The following is a 24,816-nucleotide window of genomic DNA, read 5'->3' on the forward strand; positions in this document are numbered from 1 at the left end:
CAACCACTTTAATTTTAAATAAAGAAATGGCTAAAAGCCATTAACTCAAAATTCGGTCGCCAAAGAGAATATTTAGAAGGCAGAAGGCCTCACTTTAAGTAAGTTCTATAATTTGGTTCAAATGGCTCTGAGCACTATGGGACTTAACTTCTAAGGTCATCAGTCCCCTAGAAGTTAGAACTACTTAAACCTAACTAACCTAAGGACGTCACATACATCCATGCCCGAGGCAGGATTCGAACCTGCGACCGCAGCGGCCGCGCGGTTCCAGACTGTAGCGCCTAGAACCGCTCGGCCACGAACGGCCGGCCTATAATTTGGCTGAAGGCCCAGAAATCTAACACTTGAAAAGCAACAACCTTAAGACGGCCGAAGGCCCATGATTTAACACTCAAGGTAAAATTAAATAAAGAAACGCAAGGCAGAAGGCCTTATCTTCAATTAGGCTGAAGGCACCAAACAGTCTGATGCTCGAAAGACAGAGATCCTTAATTTTAAAACGGCTGAAGGCCCATGACCTAAAACACAACTAAAATAAATTTTTGTAGGCAGAAGGCCCAAGGCTTTACCTTTAAACACTACATTAATCAGGCTGAAGGCCAAACCTATCTAACACCTGACAAGTAAGGAACTTTAAATTTTAAAACGACTGAAGGCCCATGACTAGAAACATAACTAAAATAATTTTTAGTAAGCAGAAGGCGCAAGGCTTTATCTTTAGAAAAAATATTTTAATCAGGCTGAAAGCCCAAGCAATCTAACACTTGACAAGCAAAGAATTTTAACTTTAAAGCGGCTTAAGGCCCATGACTTAAAACACCACTAAAAACAATTCAACTTTAATTCCAAACCATCGGCTATGAGCCATACAAATACCCACAACAGAAAATGAGAAAAGGCAGTGCAGCTAATGGCGCTCAGAAGTTTCGGAGGTCGGCCAGCACTTGAAATACTAACGATCACTTAGGTGAGACAGGCAATCGGCCCAACCATTCTCGATCCGACGACAGCCAACCAACAGACTGACAGCGGACCCACCGACAAGGTAACCTGCGCTCCGCTCGACCAGCACACAACCAGGAGTTCAATGCAAAATGTAAAAGGCATGGATGCCCACAACCAAGCAAACATTAAGCTGTCAAACTACACACCGTGCTGGGCAGCGACAACATGGTGAGGAAAGGACACTGCATGAATTTACGCCAACGGCCAGGGCAGGTAACCGGAACGTTAACGATCACAAGGCAGAAAATTCCACTGGTGCACTTCATTTGTAATAACCAAATATAGTTAGACTTGACCGGACAGTGGCTAAACCTTCGCCAACTCGAACACACACGTTGTTGCTCGCGGAAAGTACCATTATCCAACAACGAGAACCAAATGGCACAATGTGACCAGTCTTGACTTGCTGACAAATTAAATCCAAACTCAACTTTCGTGTCCAGGGTCGGTGAGCCACGGACCTCGTAGCAATGGGAACAGCCCCACACACTCCGACACTGCGTAGAAAACGCCAGCGGGCCCCGCAAAATTACGCCCCGCGGAGATTTCCTCGCTGCTCCATGCTGATCGACCGACTCACACACATCAGCACGGAGACAGCACTAAAATAATTGAGCAATAGACATCACAAGCTACACACAGTACACGAACACTTGCACAAAGGGCTAGACAATACCAGCGGCAGCGACTGTGCAATAACAAGGACGAACCTCGAGTCGTCACACACATGCAACCCATAAGCGATCGCCAACCAACATACACGTCTTCCGACAAGACGACCGACCAAAGACCATCCAAGGTGATCCGCACTCAAGTGATATGTATCGACAACCGTCCGGTGAATCATGGCTGTTCGGACCTCACTGCAGACGAGCCCCGACTGAACTCCTGCCGCGTCCTAAGTCAAACACTGCCAGGTCCGAACTGCACTGCTAGCGCCTCCCAACTCACTGGCCGATCCGTACTAACTCAGAACACACGACAATTAGGAAGAAATAGCAGTCTGCAAAGATAATACGCCAGGGCTTACACCGATAAGCGCCGCTGCTGCCGCTCACAGTGAAGCAAAGCAGCAACTCAGTGACAACGGAAATTGAAACTAACATAACGAGGTGGCAGTATGGTAAAAAAAAAAAAACCGTGGTGTAAAATTAAGAGATGGCGTGAACACGAGCCACGCACGGCTCAATGCTTATGTCATCGGCTAACACAATTTTTAAGAATCCTCCAGTGTTCCGGTAACATGATTTTGTAGACCAATAACATGATCGGGCCAAGCACTTAAACTTGCCGTGTACTATATTTAATGTTTCCTCAACGAGACCATGTTTTTATACGGCGGCAGAAAAATAAATGGAGAGAAATTTAAATTGCCATTTGCATCAATTTAATTAAACTTAAAATGTTAAAGTTGGAACGAGTGTTTGATGTGCTTCACTAGGAAGTTTTTCCGCTTAATTAGAGTGCCTTTAAATTGATCTAAGGTTTCAGGACTGTCCAAGTATGTCTATGTTTAATAAGTTTACTTATATGATGTAGGTTCGTACAGTCGCCGCGATGATCAAACGGTAGCGATACGAAGCTGTAGGCTCTGCACTCCGCAACTCTGCTGTTGCACGCCGCTCTCTTGAAAAGCTTACTAAGTTTATCTCTCACGATAGACATGCGTGGGCACCTACACTCGTAGAACACTCTGAGGTGTATGAATGCAGTCGTCTCAGATTTCTTTTTGGGGGAGGGGGAGGGAGAAATATTAGTAAATTACTGCGGCAATGCAAAGATTGTCTATTGCGACGGGATTGCATCGTGTGCAAGCTCGAACTAACACTCATACAACCGCAAAGACGAATGTCTAGTCGTGCGTACATCCAAATTTGAAGCACAAATTTTGAAGATGTTAAAGAATGATATTGCTCACATTTGAATAAATATTTATTTACACTATAGTTTTATTTAACAAAACAACCACTTTCATATTTCTATTCACGAGATATTACGCCTGAGCGTTTAAATAAACTTAATTATGTAACTAATTCCGTAATGGCGGCCGTGCAACAATACAATTAAATCCGCTCTCACAACCTTTTTATCCCAGTATCTCAAGCCATAGTAAAAAATTAACCCAGTGTCAAGGATGCTATGTCGGCAAAGAGCAGCACTGCCTACAGGGTTTACACTTGCAGTGATTTTCTTTGCAGCCGCAAAAATATTGTTCTCTAGCGCATGGAAATGTAGAGTCTGTGCCATAAAGTACTGTCAACACAGCTCATATACAAGTCCGTCTAATATTAACCGTTGTCATTTCTTAAGTAGATTTGTAGACTGTGGACAGAAAAATGTCAACACAGCTCATACACATAATCCACTTGAAAATCAGCACAATTCTCATTTTTAAGCTGATACCATTTCTTCTTTCTGTGGTTTATCCTGGTAACGTTACCTCCCGTTTTATTCATCGTATAGCACTCTGTCATTACATGGGGAAAACCTTTAATGCCACACAATTTCAGTTTTCATAGCGGAATTCTATGATGTACACAGACAAAGGCCTTGGAAAGTTCGCAGAAAATGCCAGTTAGGTAATTATTTTTGTTTGGTTCCCGTACAACTGAGTTCGTCAGGTCACATATTGAGCATGTAATTACTTTTATAAGGGGGTGTTACTACTGTCTGTTTCAGGCTTTTATAAAAATGCAACTTGACATATCAACTGGTTACAAACTTAAAGTGGGTGTCGCCACCATTTCAGACAAGATAGTAATACTATGGCTACAATACCATCACAAACACAACCGTTACTGTTTAATAGTGACATAACGGTTTCTGTGACCTCTCTAAAAGATAATTTGAGGAAACTGATGAGAATCAGGTCGTGAAATATGCATTACCTTTCCAAGTAAGTGCGAATAAAGTAAACACCAGTGAGACTCCGGTTACAAGAATCTTCGAGGCTGCAATGGTCGGTCACAAACCGTTTGAAATTACCGAGACGGTGAGCCTATCATTCCTGTGAAGATGTTAGCTTCGGAGCTATTCATGATACCAAAAATTCAAAAATTTTCTGTAAAAAAAGTTTGAGAAAAGAGGGAGGTTTAAAAGTTAGTTTCTCTTTCCTCTCTGTCAGTGTCTTGGTTTTTAACTGTTTGTCGGAATGAAAGTTCATTCACGATGACCGTAGATTACGAGGGGTTAAAGCAAACTGCTTCCGCAGTTCGTCGTTAAATACGCCAATTTTTCAGCGCCTCTCGTGGACTTAGTAAATGCAGTGCTATTTTCGTTATCTTAACAAATTCATGGAATAATGGTACTCTTAGAGGAACTAATTTGCCACGACACACCCCGTAATCATCGCAAAATAATTTGCTCCTATTTGTATGCATGACGAGCGCGGCCGTTGTTGGCGGAAGCGGTGCAGTTTTTCTTCCGTCGGTGGATGCCTATGAGCTGCCACCAGCACGAGTTTGGGATTTATCGTCACCCGACGACGATGTGGGTCTACAGGTGTGTTGGAGTAGGAAGTACACCAAGTAAAGGTAGGCTAAAACGAGTTCTTCAAGGAGTCGAAAACTCTCTTGCCGAAAATAAAAAGGAGACGAATACATACCGGAGATTTGAGAATTGCAACGAGTGTAGTAACTTGTCTTCCCTTCTTCTTCTTTTTGTAACCACGTCCGTACCTACGTTTATTTGTACATTTTTATCCACTCCAACCACACTTCGTAAATGATGGTCTGTTTTGTATACGTACAGGTAAATCAATACGTCTCTTCGTAACAGGATGGAACAACGATATATTGCAGCAGTAGATTCTGTTTATTTGTTTATTTGTTCTTCACAGTACAGTCTGTTACGTAGAAAGCTAAAATATTCCATGCGATCCAATTTTTGCGTTTAGCAATAAGTGTATCATTTAATTGTTTCTGGAACTTGAAAATATTTAAAAAGTTCTACTACTACAATTATTCTCTCCATTACAAAAATACAATAAAGAAAACCTAAACCTATTACCCATCAATTAATAGTACTTTAACGCTACAGATTCTGTTCTTTTTATGTTCATTTCTTAGGGTGCATCTCAACTGTTCATATTTGTATCCGCTGCTGGATCCGCCCTCATATTGCCCCGGTCTGCTGGATACCTTGGGCTTGGTGTAGCGTAAGCAGCTTTTCCACTTTACAAGGGATTCCACGTTTCACTGTAACATCTTGGAAGTCATACTCCTGTGATCACCTACAGCAACGCAATGCAGTTTCTTGAAAACTATTTCATTCATTGGTGTCCGACCTCAGTTGTCTTTTCTCCGTCTGTGGCGTATCTCGTCTAGCCGGGATGGCAGCATACTACCGTACGGTGAAGTCTTCCTTCGCCTTCTTGGACACCACGGCTACACATGCTCCAGATTGACTCATTCCTCAGCGCTGCTATGGATCCAGCGTCCTGAATGTCTACGACCACTACCTGCTTCGTCTTCGTAAAGCGCACAGGCCCATTATGGGTGCTCAGGCGTACTCACATTCCCGCAATTCTCATTGATTTCATACTGTCTGTGCTGTTTGTTTCTTCGGACATGTCTGAATATATATATATATATATATATATATATATATATATATATATATATATATATATATATATATATATATATTATAAGGCGAGAAGACCAAGTGTCCCTTCAGTGCAAATACAAGCCAGGCTCAATTCCTAAGGGAATCGGCGAAATGCGGCGAGTAATGAGGGTAATGGGCAAGGGGCTCCACATTAGTAATGTGTGGATACGGTGAGAACTTAAGTCTGACGGGAGGCGTGCTGGGGTAGTCCGTGCCACACTGTATCCTGGTGGCTTAGTGTCAGTTCCGTTTCAGCCGCGCTCGCGAGTGGCCGCTGTTAACTGTTGCGCTGCACTTCAGTGTTTACATCGCTGTACTTGTGCTTCGCCGAGTGCCGTCCGTCCGTTAATCTCCGTGTTCGTTCCTGTTCCTTGTGATCTGATCGCTCTTTCTGGTCTTGCTGCTGCTACTTGGAATTTCGGTTGTTTAACCGAAATTGCTTCGCTGGATTAACCATGGCTACAAACCTCAGGAAGAATACTCTGGTATTTGCTTTTGACAAAGAATCCCGTCCTGTTCAGCCGACATCCCTGGAAATAGATGACTGGATTACACAGGTAATTGGTCTAAATTCTGAAACCGTTCATACCTGGCAACTGGATCAGGAAAAATACTGTGTTTTTGTCAAGTTAATCAGTGCTTCGACCGTTGATAAAGTGTTACGAAAGTGGGGCTACGAAGTAGATTTTGTGCATAGAAATGGTTATAAAAGTAAGGTTTCCATCTATAGAGCGGACATTCATTACAAAACCGTTCGTGTCTTGAATCTCCCCATTGAAATTGAAAATGATAAGATTAAGGAAGCTCTTTTAAACTACGGAGACGTTAAATCAATTGCAAATGAAAGATGGTCGCCTCGCTTTAAACTGCAGTGTTTTAACGGGGTCCGCTGTGTAGAGATGGACGTTAAGACGAATATTCCGTCTCACATAACTGTTTGTGGGTATAAGGCACAAATTGTTTATACAGGTCAGGAAGCTACATGTCATATATGTAACGAAACCGGCCACTTCAGACAGGAATGTCCGCGGCGAACTGTTGTGCTCAAAAGTAATTTGATACAGCGTCAGAAGCTTACCTTAAATGATCTGTTACCAAAGAATAGCCCGGAACAACTGGTTGAGGATGTTAACGCAGCGGGACAAGCTGATGTCTCCCTTCACGATAACAGTCAATTTCCCCCGTTAACAACAAAAGGAAACCCCGTTGCCACTGTTCGTGACACTGAAATGCAACCGAAAAAACGACCTCTGGAGATAACTGATAGTTGTTCAGAGGACGAGCTGTCTTGTCCCACTCCCTCACTTCGCAAGCAAAAACAGTGCGATGAGAAGGCAGAGGAACCTGAAGGCAAAATGCGAATGGAAACTAATGAACAGAAAGATAATACACATACGGTACCAGAAAATGAAAGGGGTGTAAGCAGCATTAATTTGCAAGAAACAACAGGTGCAGTAACCGATTGCAAAGATCAGAATCTATCTGTTAATAACCAAATTCAGGGAGAGGATGCAAAACTGCAGTCTCCATTTGTTTCCCTCGATCAGAAAGTGAGTGAAATTAATAAAGAACGAGGAAGTGGTGGCCAAACTGAAATCACGGTCAACACCTCAGGGCAGGCGCCGGCAACCGAAATTGCTAAAGCGTCTGCTGCTGCTCCAGATAAGCCGCGAAGTAAAATACCGACGCAACCAAATGAGAATGTAGCTCGTAACCAAGGGAAAGGAAAATCCAGTAGGGGCGACCCAAGCCCAAAGAATGTTCAGTCCGAAACGGTCGTACACGAATCACTGGAGGAAAAATCAGAAAGTTTACCAGGACATCAGTCTGCTTGCGGTACAAGAGAAAACATCAGAAGTAGAAAAAAAACGGGACAGTAACTAATAAACTGATTGAAGTGTTATTCCATGCTCAGCCTTCCGAGAAAACTGTTACAGCTTAACTGAACCCTGAACCACAGTAAACTAAATTAGTTCAACAAAACAACTACATAGTGACAGCACAATGACGCAATCTTATTCTGTCACCACTATAAACATAAATAAAATCACGACCTGTTTGAAATTATCGGCCCTTAAGGAATTTTTGTACGAATCCGCGACTGATATTGCCCTGTTACAAGAAGTTCTAATTTCGGATTTGGTAATTCCCGGTTTTGTCAGTTACATAAATGTGTCTCCCGAAACAAGTGTTGGAACAGCTATTTTGGTAAGGGAAGGGATTACAGTAAGCGAGGTGGAACGACTGGAATCCGGAAGGGGAATAGGACTAAATATCTATGATGTGACTATCATCAACTTGTACGCCCCTTCAGGAAGTTCTCATCGAGCTGACAGGGCACGTTTCTTCAAAGATGACTTGATATACTTGTTAAGGAAATCACCAAGACAGTTATTACTTGGAGGTGATTTTAATTGTGTTTTAAATCGAAAAGATCAGTTACCTAATTTTAATTTCTCAAGTGAACTAAAACAATTAGTTACTGGTTTAGAATTAAAGGATATATGGGAAATCAAATACCCCTCCATTGTTGAGTTCACTTATGTCACGGCAACATCACGTAGCAGGATTGATAGACTATATATTTCTAAAAATCTTGTAACTTCCGTGACAAAAGTAGAAACCATTCCTACGTACTTTTCAGACCATTCAAGTGTCTTAGCTTGCATAAATCTAACAAGACAGCCGGTTCGCCGGTTCAAGAATCAGTGGAATTTGAACACTTCCTTGTTAGTAAATCATGATTTAGAAGATCTGATTAAAGAAACATGGGCAATATGCCTGCGAGCCCGTAGTAGATATGCCACTGCTATTGACTGGTGGGTTAAAATGGCAAAGCCAAAGTTGAGGAAAGTTCTTATTCAATACAGTGCCCAGAGCGCAAGGGAAATGAAATGCACTATAGAGTATTACTATTCCGTTTTGAGAGATCTATATGATCAAGTCTCAGCAGGTTCCTCACTTCGGATAGCAGACATAAAAAAAGTCAAAGCCAAGTTACTTAATATCAAGAGAAGTCAAATGGAAGGGTTGAAAATAAAATCGAAGGCAAAGTCGGTGTCAGCAGATGAAACTACTTCCCTATATCATTTAGTGAAGCATACGAAAAACGGGAGAAGGACTTTTATTGAAGAAATTCGAACAAAACACGGCACGATTCTCAGAACCCAGCAGGATATCATGAACGAGATTTATCGCTATTATTGCGAGCTATATTCTGTACATCAAAGTAGTGATGCTTCCTTGGAAGAATTCCTTGACATCCTAGCCCCACAGCTGACAGAAGATGACAACGAAAATTTTCTCGAGGTTGTCAGTGAAGAAGACGTGTATGAGACTCTGTGCGCCTCGCCACCAAAAAAATCCCCAGGACCGGATGGTCTGCCAGCAGAATTTTACGTCCGTTACTGGCCAATAGTAGGTGCGAAAATCACGGACATTGTAAATGAGGTTATTCAGGGTAAAATGATTCCGGCTGAGTTTAAGGAGAGTAAAATTGTTCTGGTGCCAAAAAATAATGGAAACAAAGATTTAAATAACTTTCGTCCAATTTCATTGCTGAATTCTGATTATAAATTAATAGCTAGAATAATAAACAAGAGAATTTCATGCCTTACAGATAAAATTATTAGTCAACATCAGAACTGTGCGCAAGGCAGAACCATTTTTCAAAATCTAGCGGCATTCAGGGATATCATTGCAATAACTTCTGTAACAAACATAAAGTGTGCTTTATTGTTTTTAGATTTTTATAAGGCGTTCGATGTAGTAAACCATGAATATCTTCTACAGACATTGAAGAAAATAGGTTTCAACGATAGGGTTATACAGTTGATTAAGAACATAGCAACTGGAATAAATGCTAAAATAGCGGTGAATTGTCAACAATCCAGGCCGATGCAAATACAACGAGGTGTTCCTCAAGGAAGTCCTCTGTCCATGTCGCTCTTCGCAATTTCGCTGGAACCTTTCCTCCGACATGTCCATGCTACATTAAAAGGCTTAACATTATCAGGAAACAAAACAGTTATAAGAGCCTATGCTGACGATATAGGGGTGATTATAAGGAATAATGACGAGGTAACCACGCTAGCAACAGTGATTGATTCGTACTGTAGAGCATCTGGAGCCAATGCAAACGGAAAAAAAAAGTAAGATGTTAAATCTCAGAGGTTTTGATAATATCAACGTCGAGTGGGCAAAATTAGTCCGACAACATAAAACACTTGGGATCACCCTGACAGCATGCCCTATGAAAATGACGGCTTTAAATTGGAAAGTTGCAGCAGATAAAGTGCAAGGAGCCATTGTAGAGAACTTAACTCGATATATGAACCAAGTTCAAAGAACACAGTATATCAACTCATGCATCCTTGCTAAGGCTTATTATACTGCCCAGCTGTTTCCAATATCGAGAATGATAGCGAGGAGAATAATGTCCAAAATCACAAAATTTTTGTGGAGAGGTGAAGTGTTCAGAGTACCTGCTAAAGTAGCCACTTTAGATCCTAAAAATGGTGGACTAGGATTAACTGATATAACGGATAAAGCCTCTGCTCTTTTTATCAAAAGGCAAGTTAATTTAATAAGAGACTCGCGAGAAAGCATAACCAGCCAACTTTTCGAGATCATTAAACCTCCAAGCCTGCTTCCCCCGATTGACGTGCAGAATATCAACAGTCGCTTACAGCATGTGAGGATTTTCTATGTTGAGTTTAGTTATGTCAGTGTCGAACTCAGGCAGTCCCGACACTTAACATCGAGAGCCATAATGCGGGAACGAAAGAAAAGCGAAGGAAGAAACAAAATAGAACGACAGTTTCCAAACATTGAGTGGACTGAGATTTGGAAAAACATTAGTTCTAATGTGCTCACGTCTAATATAAAAACGTCATGGTACAAGGCAGTTAACAACATAGTTAGCACCAATGAAAGACTGCACGCAATCGGACTCTGTGAAACAAATTTATGTCAACAATGCCATCTAGTTGACACAGTAGTTCATCGATATACTTGCAGTGGTCACATGAATAGTTGGAAGTGGATCCGGGAGCAAATAGCTCTGATTACAAGAACATCCCCTGAGTATATATCGCTGTCATTGATAAACAGGCCTGAAGTACGCTATTTCCCAGAAGCAAAAAATAACGCTGTGTACTGGTTGCTGGGAAATTTTGTTAACTACGTCCTTAACAAATTAGGATCCGATAGCATCATAGAGTTCAAGGTACACATGCTGTGTGAGTTCCACAAAATTAGAAGCTATTCGAATCACAAGAAAAAGTTCGGTAATATGCTAAAAATTGTATTTGAAAGAATGGGCATTGGTTAATATAAAAAAGAAGACTGTGATGACAGTGATGTATTGTAGTTACCTTAAGGATACTATTTAAGATTTTACAGTATATTTATGATGTGTGCTTTCCGTACTTCAGAGAGTAGTTTTTTGAAATTTATAAGCTAATGTACAGAAATTATGTGACATTGAGATTGTGTGTCTAATAGTGCCAAACACAAATCATGAAAGGTGCATTATTGGATTATACTAGAAATTTGGAAATAGACAGTTTTTATAGAAATCTCCTTATCGATTGGTTAAAACCATAAGATTCTATCCGATAAATGTAATATTCAATGGCTGGCACATTGCCCTGTTCATTTTTGCAGTGAAAGACTGATTATATAAATCTGATCACTTCAAATACTTAGATCCAATTAATGTCCAGTAAGTGTAGTTGGAAGGCTAGTCAACTTTATTATATATCTCCTTTCCGCCATTCTCAAGTATTTATGCTTAATTTAATTCTTTCTGGTGATTTAGTCAGTAACACAATCTTCTGTTGTCTTTTCTTTAATGTCAGCGCAATTGAAATGATCAAACCGCTTTGTTCAAATAACTTCATGTATGTATAACTTAGTATGTATTTGCAATGTGTAACATTGTTTTTTTTTAATAAAGGTTTTATATATTAAAAAAAAAAAAAAAAAAAAAAAAAGGTGTCAGAGCATCTGATTCTTAAGCAGAAGACCTGGGTTCGAATCCCGGTCCAGCAGAGATTTTCAACTTTCCTCATTTATATACATGAACGTCCAGTCGTAGCCAATGTCTGTAATTCCTTCGTGTCTTTATGTTGTAACATTAATTTGCCTTTTGGTATTTTACAAGTACACTACTGGCCATTAAAATTGCTAAACCACGAAAATGGCGTGCTACAGACGCGAAATTTAAGCGACACGAAGAAGATGCTGTGATATGCAAATTATTAGCTTTTCAGAACATTCACACAAGGTTGGCGCCGGTGGCGACACCTACAACGGGCTGACGTGAGGAAAGTTTCCAACAGATTTCTCATACACACACAGCTGACCGGCGTTGCCTGGTGAAACGTTGTTGTGATGCCTCGTGTAAGGAGGAGAAATGCGTACCATCACGTTTCCGACTTTGATATAGGTCGGATTGTAGCCTATCGCGATTGCGATTTATCGTATCATGACATTGCTGCTCGCATTGGTCGAGATCCAATGACTGTTAGCAGAATATGGAATCGGTGGCTTCAGGAGGGTAATACGGAACGCTGTGCTGGATCCCAACGGCCTCGTATCACTAGCAGTCGAAACGACAGGCATGTTATCCACATGGCTGTATCGGATCGTGCAGCCACGTCTCGATCCCTGAGTCAATATATGGGGACATCTAGAAGAGAATGACCATGTGCACGAACAGTTCGACGACGTTTGCAGCAGCATGGACTAGCAGCTCGGAGACCATGGCTGCGGTTACCCTTGACGCTGCATCACAGACAGGAGCGCCTGCGATGGTGTACTCAGCGACGAATTTGGGTGCACGAATGGCAAAACGTCATTTATTCGGATGAATCCACGTTCTGTTTACAGCACCATGATAGTCGCATCCGTGTTTTTGGCGACATCCATTGAACGCACATTGGAAGCGTGTATTCGTAATCGCCATACTGGCGTATCACCCGGCGTGATGGTATGGGATGCCATTGGTTACACGTCTCGGTCACCTCTTGTTCGCATTGACGGCACTTCGAACAGTGGACGTTACATTTCAGATGTGTTACGGCCCATGGCTCTACCCTTCATTCGATCCCTGCGAAACCCTACATTTCAGCAGGATAATGCACGAACGCATGTTGCAGGTCCTGTACGGGGCTTTCTGGATACAGAAAATGTTCGACTATTGCCCTGGCCAGCACATTCTCCAGATCTCTCACCAATTGAAAACGTCTGGTCAATGGTGGCCGAGCAACTGACTCGTCACAATACGCCAGTCACTGCTGTTGATGAACTGTGGTATCGCGTTGAAGCTGCATAGGCAACTGTGCCTGTACACGCCATCCAAGCTCTGTTTGACTCAATGCCCAGGCGTATCAAGGCCGTTATTACGGCCAGAGGTGGTTGTTCAGGGTACTGATTTCTTAGGATCTATGCACCCAAATTTTGTGAAAATGTAATCACATGTCAGTTCTAGTATATTATATTTGTCCAATGAATACCCGTTTATCATCTGCGTATCTTCTCGGTGTAACAATTTTAATGGCCTGTAGTGTATGCGGAATATGGTCATGATCAATCTTATAATGCTCAGTCCGCTAGACAGCTGAAGAAATCTCGGTTTTTTGTCTCTCCCTGACGTTAGGGAAAAATTCGTATGTCTTCCGTTGCCTTTAAGAGTCCCATTCATTTTGCACTGTTGGAATATGCTTATATTAACTTTTGGTACTGGCCTCAGTTCCAAGTACTCTTGATGCTTCCATGTGCTGTATGTGATATAAGATGTCTTACCTATGGGCTTAGCGGCAAGAAATCTGTGGATTTGACACATAGAGATAAGAAACCATTCTGCTGCTAACACCCTCACACGTAATTGTGCCAGGACAGTCTCATCATAACAGCTGCTATGTCGATACAGTAAGTACTGTAAGTAATACATTTAGCTGCTATTGTTCTACGGCCTGCCAGAGATATGGATAAACATGCAAACATTTCACTGTATCTGCTCATCAATGGAAGAATGCATCACGCGTCATGGGTTATTTCCTTTAAAAAATTTTTAACGCGTCAACAACATACATGACTGAAATCAGCATTGGTGGAAACTTATCATTTTTAACCATACAGAGGACATAGTGAGTAAAGACACACATAAAAATTTCCATCTCTCGCAGAACTCGAGCCCACGACAGTGAATGGCGCTACTCTAAGCCCGCGGACGCTATCCAGGAAAACAGCAGCCCAATAACTATGACGTTCCCAAAGGAATTTAATCGTATTTTCGGATACACAAGGAAGACTGTTGTCGCATCCCATACCATTAGTCACTAAACATTAGAACTTCTTATAATATATTTTATTCTATAGCATATTCGTAATCGTTTTTGATAGTTAATTTAACGTTACATATCGTAAATATATGTGGTTGTTATTGCAAAAGTATTTTCTCTATGTTTTAATAGATATTATGACACAGTGTTCTACTTCGCAGAAGAAGTGGCAAGTGGCGTATCGCGTTAAGAACTAGTCTGCTAAGATAAGTAATTACATTGAACGCTGATTTATTTAAACTTTGTCTTCTCGTATTTATATTCATATAACCTTCATATAACCGATTTTTTAACGCAATGTGACTTTGGATACTAGAAAAAGAATTAGTCACAGTATAGCACATAAAAATTAGCGCAAATAGCAACAGCAGATATATCTCTTGTAACAGGATATCAGACAGTGTGAAAACGCTTATAAAATCCTGTCATAACTACAGACTGTAGACGTGGTCAACTTACGGATGAACATAGCACAACGGGAAGTTTCTGTACTAGCAGCACCTCAGTCAGAAACGGTTCATAGCCGTTAATACCTCACGAAACCAAATTAATAACGAAATGGTCCGAAAGACAAGTTATGTATATGCTAATATGGACTCTTGATGGCATTAATACCATGCTCTGTGCAAGTTACGTCGTGGAGACATGAACACATTTACACTGCGAAAAATCTCGTACAGCAGCACTGAACTTTTGGAATCAGCGAGGAAACCTGTCTTTCACGACCCGAACTTCATGCATGGGAGAGAACGAGATATTTATCACTAGTAATGTTGGAGGACTTAAGATAAAATAAGACAGAAGGGATAGAAAACATTCCATCATAATTTCTAAAATCACTGGGGGAAGTGGCAACAAAACGGTTGTTGACGTTGGTGTTTAGAATGTATGAGTCTGGCGACATACCATCTGACTTTCGGAAAAGCATCATTCACACAATTCCGAAGATGGTAAGAGCTGACAAGTGCGAGAATTATCGCACAATCAGCTTAGCAGCTCGTGCATCCAAGTTGCTTGCAAGAATAATATACAGAAGAGGGAAAAGAAAATTGTGGATGCGCTAGAAGAAGATCAGTTTGGATTTAGGAAAGGTAAACACATGAGAGAGGCCATTCTGACGTTGCGGTTAATAATAGAAGCTAGACTAAAGAAAAATCAAGACACTTTCATAGGATTTGTCGACCTGGAAAAAGATTTCGACGATGTAAATTGGTGCAAGATGTTAGAAATTCAGAGAATAATAGGGGTAACCTAATATACAATATTTACAAGACCCAAGAGGGAATAATAAGAATGGACGACGGATTAAAAAGGCTGTAACACAGGGATGCAGTTTTTCGCCCCACTGTTCAATCTGTACATCGAAGAAGCAATGATGGAAGTAAACGATAGGTTCAGGAGTGTAATTGAAACTCAGAGTGGAAGGATATCAATGATACGATTCGCTGATGACATCGCTATCATGAGTGAAAGTGAAGAAGAATTACATGATAAGGTGAATGGAATGAACAGTTTAATGACTGCAGAATATAGTTTTAGAGTATATTGAAGAAATACGAAAATAATGAGAAGTAGCAGAAATGACAACGGCGAGAAACTTAAGATCGTAACTGGTGATCACGAAGTAGACGAAGTTAAGGAGCGATACTCCTAGGCAGTAAAATAACCAATGACGGACGGAGCAAGGAGGACAGCAAAAGCAAACTGGCAATGGCGATAACGGAATTCCTGGCCAAGAGAAGTATCAAATATAGGCCTCAAATTGAGGAAGAAATTTCTGATAATGTACGTCTGGATTACAATATTGTATGGTAGTGAAACATGAACTGTGGGAAAAACGGAACAGAAGAGTATCGAAATATTTGAGATGTGGTGCTACAGACAAATGTTGAAAATTAGATGGACTGAAAAGGTGAAGAATGAGGAGGTTCTGCGCAGAATCGGAGAAGAAAGGAATATGTGGAAAACTTTGATAAGGAGAAGGTACAGGATGACAAGACGTCTGTTAAGACATGAGGAAATGGCTTCCATGGTGCTAGGGGGAGCTGCATAGGGCAAAATCTGTAAAGCAAGACAGATTGGAATACGTCTACCATATAATTGAGGACGTAGGTTGCAAGTGCTGCTCTGAGATAAAGAGATTGTAACAGGAGCGGAATTCTTGGAAGGATGCATCAAACCAATCAGAAGACTAATGACCACCAAAAAAATTACATATTGTATAGAAACTGGGCATGTTCACTGCCTGCGTTATTGGCAATCATTAGCTAGACAAAGGTTCTGATCACAACAGGTGTGGAAAAGATAGTGTCTCACTAAAAATGCACCACAGTTACGAAGAGGTTTAGGAAGGAGAAATGAGTAACAGCATATTGGAACTGATAATCTATACTGACTTCGAATTAATCAGTGACCATAAGCCACCTAGGATTCACAATACACATGAAATTAGAACGAATAAAAAGCTCTCATACTAAGGTTTCATTTAAATTACAAGATTCTTTAAGCTGTCCTATAATTTTTCGATAGTTAGGCGACCATCTAATAACAAACATAACCTGTGCCATATAGTGACAGAGAGCGAAGTTTTTCCAAACCTCTGGATTGAATTCACACAAAATTACGCCGGCCGGTGTGGCCGTGCGGTTCTAGGCGCTTCAGTCTGGAACCGCGTGACCGCTACGGTCGCAGGTTCGAATCCTGCCTAGGGCATGGATGTGTGTGATGTCCTTAGGTTAGTTAGGTTTAAGTAGTTCTAAGTTCTAGGGGACTGATGACCACAGATGTTAAGTCCCATAGTGCTCGGAGCCATTTGAACCATTTTGAACAATATTACGGTAACTCTCTGAAGAGGTATCACAATATAGAAGACTGCATGGAGAAAACGCAAAAAGTTGTCCCTAAAACTTATATTTCATTTAATTGCTGGACCATCGACACTAATAAGTGTTTTGCAGTAATTAATGGCATATTTAAAGGTACTTTTACTATTGTAACCATCACTTAAAGTCGTTAAATAGTTCAAATGGCTCTGTGCACTGTGGGACTTAACTTCAGAGGTCATGAGTCCCCTAGAACTTAGAACTACTTAAACCTAACTAACCTAAGAACATCACACACATCCAGGCCCGAGATAGGATTCGAACCTGCGAATGTGGCGGTCGCGCGGCTCCAGACTGAAGCGCCTAGAGCTGCTCGGCCCCACCAGCTGGCTAAAGTCGTTAAAATAGTGCCTGCAGATTTTATTTCATTGTAAACTTTCATTTACAAATTTCTGTGTTACATTAAAAATTCGCTATTGTCGAGTGATAGGAACCTTCGACCATTCGATTCATGTGTATATTCATATTGTATACTGTAGACTCGGCGGTATTTGGGTTGTAATGCGGCAACTACGTATCCCAGCCCCTAGACAACGAAACCAGCCAAAACTTTCAATATTTCAACTCTGCAACTGAGGGTACGTAGTTGAGGGCGACCATTAATTTTCTTTTTTGAAAGCCCGCAACCTACCCAGTGCAAAGAACGCAAAGCCTTTCTACCCAGACCATATGTCCAGTGTTCACAATAAAATACCACAAAAAATAGTAGAAAATCAAACAACATCATTTACAGAAATACGTTAGTGATGTCACATCACCTCTTCATCCCTCTTTCAAAAAGAAATAAAATTCCCAAAATTTGAATACTGTCTTAGGCATCCCAAAAATTAACTGACTGAAACAACCAGTGGACAGCAAAGAAGATCCTTAACCGTCTGCCATCAGTATAAAGAAAATGGTAAGGCATCATGGTGAATATTTGGTCCGTAATAAAAAACATAAGGAGACGATTAATATGGTGCCTCCAATTTGAACATTGATAAGATGATAGCAGTGTTACAACGTAATACCGTGTACCTTCATTGCCTACAAATAATCGAAAAATTAGCTATTTTGTAATAGACTGGGTTCCCAGCGCAGTTTCGATTCTAGAAGCACAACCTCGATCAACAAAATCATCAGATTTTCATCTTACATACAACTACGTTCTTCCACATCCGGATGCCTCGACTACAGCGGAAATGTGTCTCACACTAGCAGAGGTTTGCTAATTTTTTCGAACAATTATTTAAGGTCTCAGTCTGACTGAAAGGTCATTTATTTTGATAAATGAATTAGTTATAAAATGGCATCTAGTGATTACAACCCAGTGAGCAGAAGTACGTTATGTTACATTACCAAAAGATAGCATCTGCCATATATGTACGATGTTAAAATAAACTAGAGTGAAAAACTATTTTCAGAAATAAATGTCGTTTGTACGTAGAATTGTTCTTCACGAAAACGGATTATCTGGGCTGCATCCTAATTACGTGATGTTGTAGCATCAAACTGCAGTCCTTTGAATGGACGACCACTTGTATGGGTTATAGTTTGTTGATCCCTGGTGCCTGTCGACATATGTAATGCACTGGCCAACACACCATTGACAACAGACACATGCAAGCGGTTCCATTGTGGCTTAACATATGGGGCGGTACTGTCCTGTTGTGTAGTCCCAGGAGGCGGGGGCGGGGGTTGGGAGGAGCCCTCTTCCCTCTGTCTGAGCCTGTCCTTGCATCTACCGGCACCCTGTCTGCTTTCGCTTCCGAATCAGTCATCAGATTCAATCGTCAATTTTGAAACCGTACACTACCTTATCACAACACAGGATAACCCTAACCACAATCTTGGTGAGCGCGTGGACACTAAGCAATTGAGAGGCCAGCATTTTTAAGGTCTTGGATTTACTCATTAGTTCTAATAGAACCAATGTCCCAGAACGTGAATGGTCTGGCTGATTGATACATGGTGAAGTCAACCGACTTTTGGCACACATAAGTAAAAAAGTGACAAATTATGGAAAATAAAGAGGAAAATACTGAAAAAGATTAGAGGAAAACGGTAAGAAAATGTAGGAATCAGAAACAGAGTCATAATTACAGGAACAAGCGCTATTAAGATATATACAAGAAAATAGAACAAATAAATGTAACGATGAGTAAATGTAAGGTGCTGTACACCAATCTGTTTCGAATCAATGAAAACGTGATATGCTGGAGAATATTTGAATACATAAACCGAAAAAAATTCTCGCAGGGGTAAGTGGCTTCAAGAAATTAGAAGCGATGTAAAAAAAAATGAAGATTCAAGAACATGAAATTCGAAGCAGACATATCTTTCAAAAGATAGCCGGGAAAAAGAAAAATGTAGCAACATATTCAGAAGTTCGGAAGTAATTGTAACTGACCAAAAGAAAAATTCTTAAAAAACTGAAAATTCAACCAGAATTAGTTATTTTCGTGTTTCACAACAGCGCCAAATTAAAAAAAACGAATGTGTGCGTATGTGAGTTGAAGTTACTAATATAAAAACTTAAAATCCATGATAGATCTCGTAGCTGGTACTAAGCTAGCAATAATTTTCCGATAACTGGCAACAAGCTCATTAACGAGAGGGCATATGGTCAACGATGAACAGCATTCATCAGCAGTGGCTATTTGTGAATACTCACTCCATAAGCTTCATTATCATGCAATCAGGTAATGAACAGCCTCTCAACATACAGCACAAATATTACGATAATCCTTTAATAGAACTGACTGACCTGCTTTCTACTAAGTAGGCTAAATCTACGTATTTGAGTAACATGTATTACAGTGAGTGTGCGCGTGCCGTGAATTGAGTCCTACCGCCTAATTAAATAACAAAAATGAAACGAACACTAGACAAAGAAAATAGATTTACAATGTGAGGATATCAGTAAGTAATATATGTCTGAGATGCATGTTTTTAGTGTGAAAATAACTGAAAAATTTATGTTTACTAAGCAGGTAATACAGAGACGCATGTTATGAACAGGACAGGGAAAACGTAGCTGTGTCTGTGATGCAGGACTAGAAGAAGTGGAAATCGGTGAGTCATTTAGCCAGGTGAATGGATAGTAGCTTGATCGTGGAAATCTTTTGTTGAATTTCAGGAGATAACGCTGAGACGACGAGATCTATATTACCAAGCGACTATCCCCGTTCATGATCCATGGTTCACAGATTCGGTTATTGGTTGCGTATCTATAAGCTTCCAAGAACAAAAAAATATTTCTTTTTCAATATTTAGCGTAATTATTGGCTGAATTTAAGAATTTACATGCTGTCACTATCCATTCACTGACAAGTATTGTCATACGTTAAAAATTTATGACAGTAAGACAAGAATTTCGGTAACAAACTCTGTGCTCGACCGCGTTGCAAAGTAAAACCGCCAAATATTTTAATGCGGAAACTCTTAGACATTTTGAAATAACACAAACGTTATTGACATTCCACATCTTTTCTCTCATATGTACGTAACTACTTTTCAAAATACTCAAACAGGCGACGAACGAGAGATGTGTTTCTTGGTATGGACACTGTAGAGCCTCAACTCTGTTTGCACCTCTTCATCTCTAAAAATGGTTCAAATGGCTCTGAGCACTATGGGACTTAACATCTGAGGTCATCAGTCCTCTAGAACTTGGAACTACTTAAACCTAAGGACATCACACACATCCATGCCCAAGGCAGGATTCGAACCTGCGACCGTAGCAGTGGCGCTGTTCCAGACTGAAGCGCCTAGAACCGCACGGCCACCCCGGCTGGCTCTTCATCTGTATCAAAGTGAAGTCCTCTAAGGTGTACTTCAAGCCTTGGAGACAGATGGAAATCGGATGGAATCTAGTCGAGACTGTGTGGCGGATGCTCGATGACTGAACACAAGGCGTCAGATTATTGCAGAACCCGCAGCGCGTGAGTGCGGTCTGGCATTTTCGTGCTGAAGAATAGGGTGCTCCATTCGAAACTCGACGCTGTTTCTGACGTTCTCAAGAAGTTGTCGTTACACACCACCACGTTAATCACTATAATTCACAGCCCTGTAGCGGCAGAAGGCTGCAAATGAAGAATAAAGATATAGAAAATTAATAGCGTATATTTTATTCAAAAAAGCCTTAAGAGTTTCCACCACCTACCAAATAGCCGATATTTCTTCCTTTGGCATTGATAAGAGCGGCGACGCGTCGTGGCATGGAAGCAATGTAGCCTTGGTAAGTCGTTGGAGGGAGTTGCCTCCACATCTGCACCTACAAATCATCTAATTCCCGAAAATTCCGGCGATGAGCTCTGACGCCACGTTCAACCACATCGCGGATATGATCGATAAGGTCCAGATCTGGCGATTCGGGAGGCAGCGCATCAATAGAAACTCGCCACTATGTTCCTCGAACATGCACCTGGCCCGGAGACATGGTGCATTATTGTTGTGGTTTTCAGTCCTGAGACTGGTTTGATGCAGCTCTCCATGCTACTCTATTCTGTGCAAGCTGCTTCATTTCCCAGTACCTACTGCAGCCTACATCCTTCTCAATCTGCTTAGTGTATTCATCTCTTGGTCTCCTTCTACGATTTTTACCCTCCACGCTGCCCTTCAGTACTAAATTTGTGATCCCTTGATGCCTCAGAACAGATCCTACCAACCGGTCCATTCTTCTTGTTGAGTTGCGCCACAAACTCCTCTTCTCCCCAATTCTATTCAATACCTCATCATTAGTTATGTGATCTACCCATCTAATCTTCAGCATTCTTCTGTAGCACCACATTTCGAAAGCTTCTATTCTTTTCTTGTCCAAACTATTTATCGTCCATGTTTCACTTCCATACATGGCTACATTCCATACAAATAGTTTCAGAAACGACTTTCTAACACTTAAATCTATACTCGATGTTAACAAATTTCTTTTCTTCAGAAACGCTTTCCTTGCCATTGCCAGTCTACATTTTATGTCCTCTCTACTTCGACCATCTTCAGTTATTTTGCTCCTCAAATAGCAAAACTCCTTTACTACTTTAAGTGTCTCATTTCCTAGTCTAATTCCCTCAGCATTACCCGACTTAATTCGACTACATTCGATTATCCTCGATTTGCTTTTGTTGATGTTCATCTTATATCCTCCTTTCAAGACACTGTCCATTCCGTTTATGTGCTCTTCCAAGTCCTTTGCTGTCTCTGGCAGAACTACAATGTCATCGGCGAACCTCAAAGTTTTTATTTGTTCTCCATGGATTTTAATACCTACCCTGAATTTTTCTTTTGTTTCCTTTACTGCTTGCTCAATATACAGATTGAATAACATAGGCTACAACCCTGTCTCACTCCCTTCCCAACCACTGCTTCCCTTTAATACCCCTCGACTCTTTGTAACTGCCAATTGGTTTCTGTACAAACTGTAAACAGCCTTTCGCTCCCTGTATTTTACCCCTGCCACCTTCAGAATTTGAAAGAGAGTATTCCAGTCAACGTTGTCAAAAGCTTTCTCTAAGTCTACAAATCTTAATCTATCTTCTAAGACAAGTCGTAGGATCAGTATTGCCTCAAGTGTTCCAATATTTGTACGGAATCCAAACTGATTTTCCCTCAGGTCGACTTCTACCAGTTTTTCCATTCGTCTGTAAAGAATTCGCGTTAGTATTATGCAGCCGTGGCTTATTAAACTGATAGTTCGGTAAATTTCACATCTGTCAACACCTGCTTTCTTTGGGATTGGAATTATTACATTCTTTTTTGAAGTGCATTATCTTGGTGAAAAATGTCACTGCCGTCGGAAAACATGATAGTCATGAAGGACTGTACGTGGTATGTAACCAGTGTACGATACTACGTGGAGTCATGGTGCCTTGCACGAGCTCCACGGGACCCATGAATGCCCAAGTGAATGTTCCCCAGAGCATAATGGAGCCAACGCCAGCTTGTCTCTGTCCTACAGTACGAGTGTCAAGGAGATTTTTCCCTGGAAGACAACGGTTTCGCGCCCTCCCATCGGCATGATGGAGAAGTTATCAGGATTCATCAGACCTCACAGAGCTCCGCCATCGGCCGACGTCCAGTGCCGACGGTATGTGCCCATTTCAGTTGTAGCTGACGATGTCGTCGTCATAACATTGGCACATGCGTGGGTCGCCGGGTGAGGAGGTTCATCGTTAGGAGTGTTCGGTGCACTGTGTGTTCAGGCATGCCTGTACTTTTCCCAGCACTGAACTTTGATGTACGTTCAGCCACAGTTCGCCGCCTCTCCTGATTATTAGTCAGGCAACCGATGACGGCCAATAAGGGGTGGTCGCTCAACCTCACGACGTCTGAATGTGGTTACACTTTGGTTTCGCTACATTTTGAAGGCAGCCGACCGCGGTGGCCGAACGGTTCTAGGCGCTCAGTCCGGAACCGCGTGACTGCTACGGTCGCACGTTCGAATCCTGCCTCGGGCATGGATGTGTGTGATGTCCTTAGGTTAGTTAGGTTTAAGTAGCTCTAAGTCCTAGGGGACTGATGACCTCAGATGTTAATCCCTTAGTGCTCAGAGCCATTTGAAACATTTTGTTGAAGGCACTCACCACAGCACTCCTCCAACACCCGACAACCCGTGCAGTTTCCGACATGCTCGTGCCGAGCCTCTGGACCATCACAATTGGCTCTGCGTCAAATTCAGATAAATTGCTGCGCCTTCTTCATTCTGCACAGGGACAGCACGCTCCCTGGCACCGCATTCACCGTGCGTGTGTCTGACTAATAGTCTTTCCGTGGCTCTGCTGTCGACTGGACTGGTTTATATCGATAGTAGGTCGATGGTTATAACGTTCTGGCTGATCAGTGTATGTCTTGAGAAGGCGCAGCTCACTTCGGGCAATATTCCCTCCGTGCTTGGTAATGAGGCCACTTAGTAACCTGCAATAAACGTTACACATCACTTAAAACCTTTACGAAACTATTCTCGGTGGCACTCTCCACGAAATGATGAAAGGAAAGAAGTTTATAACTCACTATATTTTCGTTGTTCGTGCGCTAATACTGCCGCATTGGGCATGACGTTTTAATTTATTACTTCTTTACTACTAACTCTATTGGCAAAGCATTTAATACGCAGTATGCACATATATTTCTGAATACAACTGCAATATTATATAATTCAATGAGGCATATATCCGGAGTCATGACGTCCTAAATATTGAGATGCCCAAAAAACTATACTGTGAAACAAAATTAAAGGATCTCTTTTTGAAATCCCACAACTATATCCCGTTGCGTCGCATAAGTTCGAAATTTGGTTCGAAGCTGTCTACACCTTCCTCCATAACAGAGAAAGAGCGTGGCGTCGTATTACGTCATGTTTGCGCTCGGCGACACTTCGAACAGCAACGTGTCAACACATGCGAAAAAGAAGGCCAGAGCCTAGAACTTCATGTAAAGTGTCATTTGAGTTAATGACGCACCAAACTTCGTCACAATTCTGCCCATCGCCGTCGTGGACGCATCAGGCGATGGAAACGTCACCACATCCTCTCTTACCCACATTTCACCTCTTATTTTGCCTCCTCTGCGATGAAGTTCAGACCAGCGTCACCCAGCGCTGACGTCACGCGATTTTCTTATGGGTGGCCGCGGGAAACATTTAACATATACCGCCGCTCATAACTGACACAAAATGGCCCCTAGTGGGGAGGGGGGAGGGGGGTGGTAGCATGAAGTTCTTCAATGAAACCATCACCTCCATTGGGTCGTCGATTCCCACACATTTTGCGATCAAAAACGAGAGTCCGTAATGTGATGAGCAACACGACGATATGCTTGACACTGCTTTGACACTGTTCACATCGCTTGGACGACTCAACCGTCACCCACTGAATGCGCTGGCACCCCTTTGGAGTGCACCGAGACCGAAATTTCTTCTCTGTTGTACATGGAGGAGCCAATAGGGACCATTCAAAACCATTTAACAAAATTTGAATGAATTTCGAGGCGATATAAGG

This window comes from Schistocerca piceifrons, chromosome 6 (assembly GCF_021461385.2).
Source record: "Schistocerca piceifrons isolate TAMUIC-IGC-003096 chromosome 6, iqSchPice1.1, whole genome shotgun sequence".
Lineage (NCBI taxonomy): Eukaryota > Metazoa > Arthropoda > Insecta > Orthoptera > Acrididae > Schistocerca > Schistocerca piceifrons.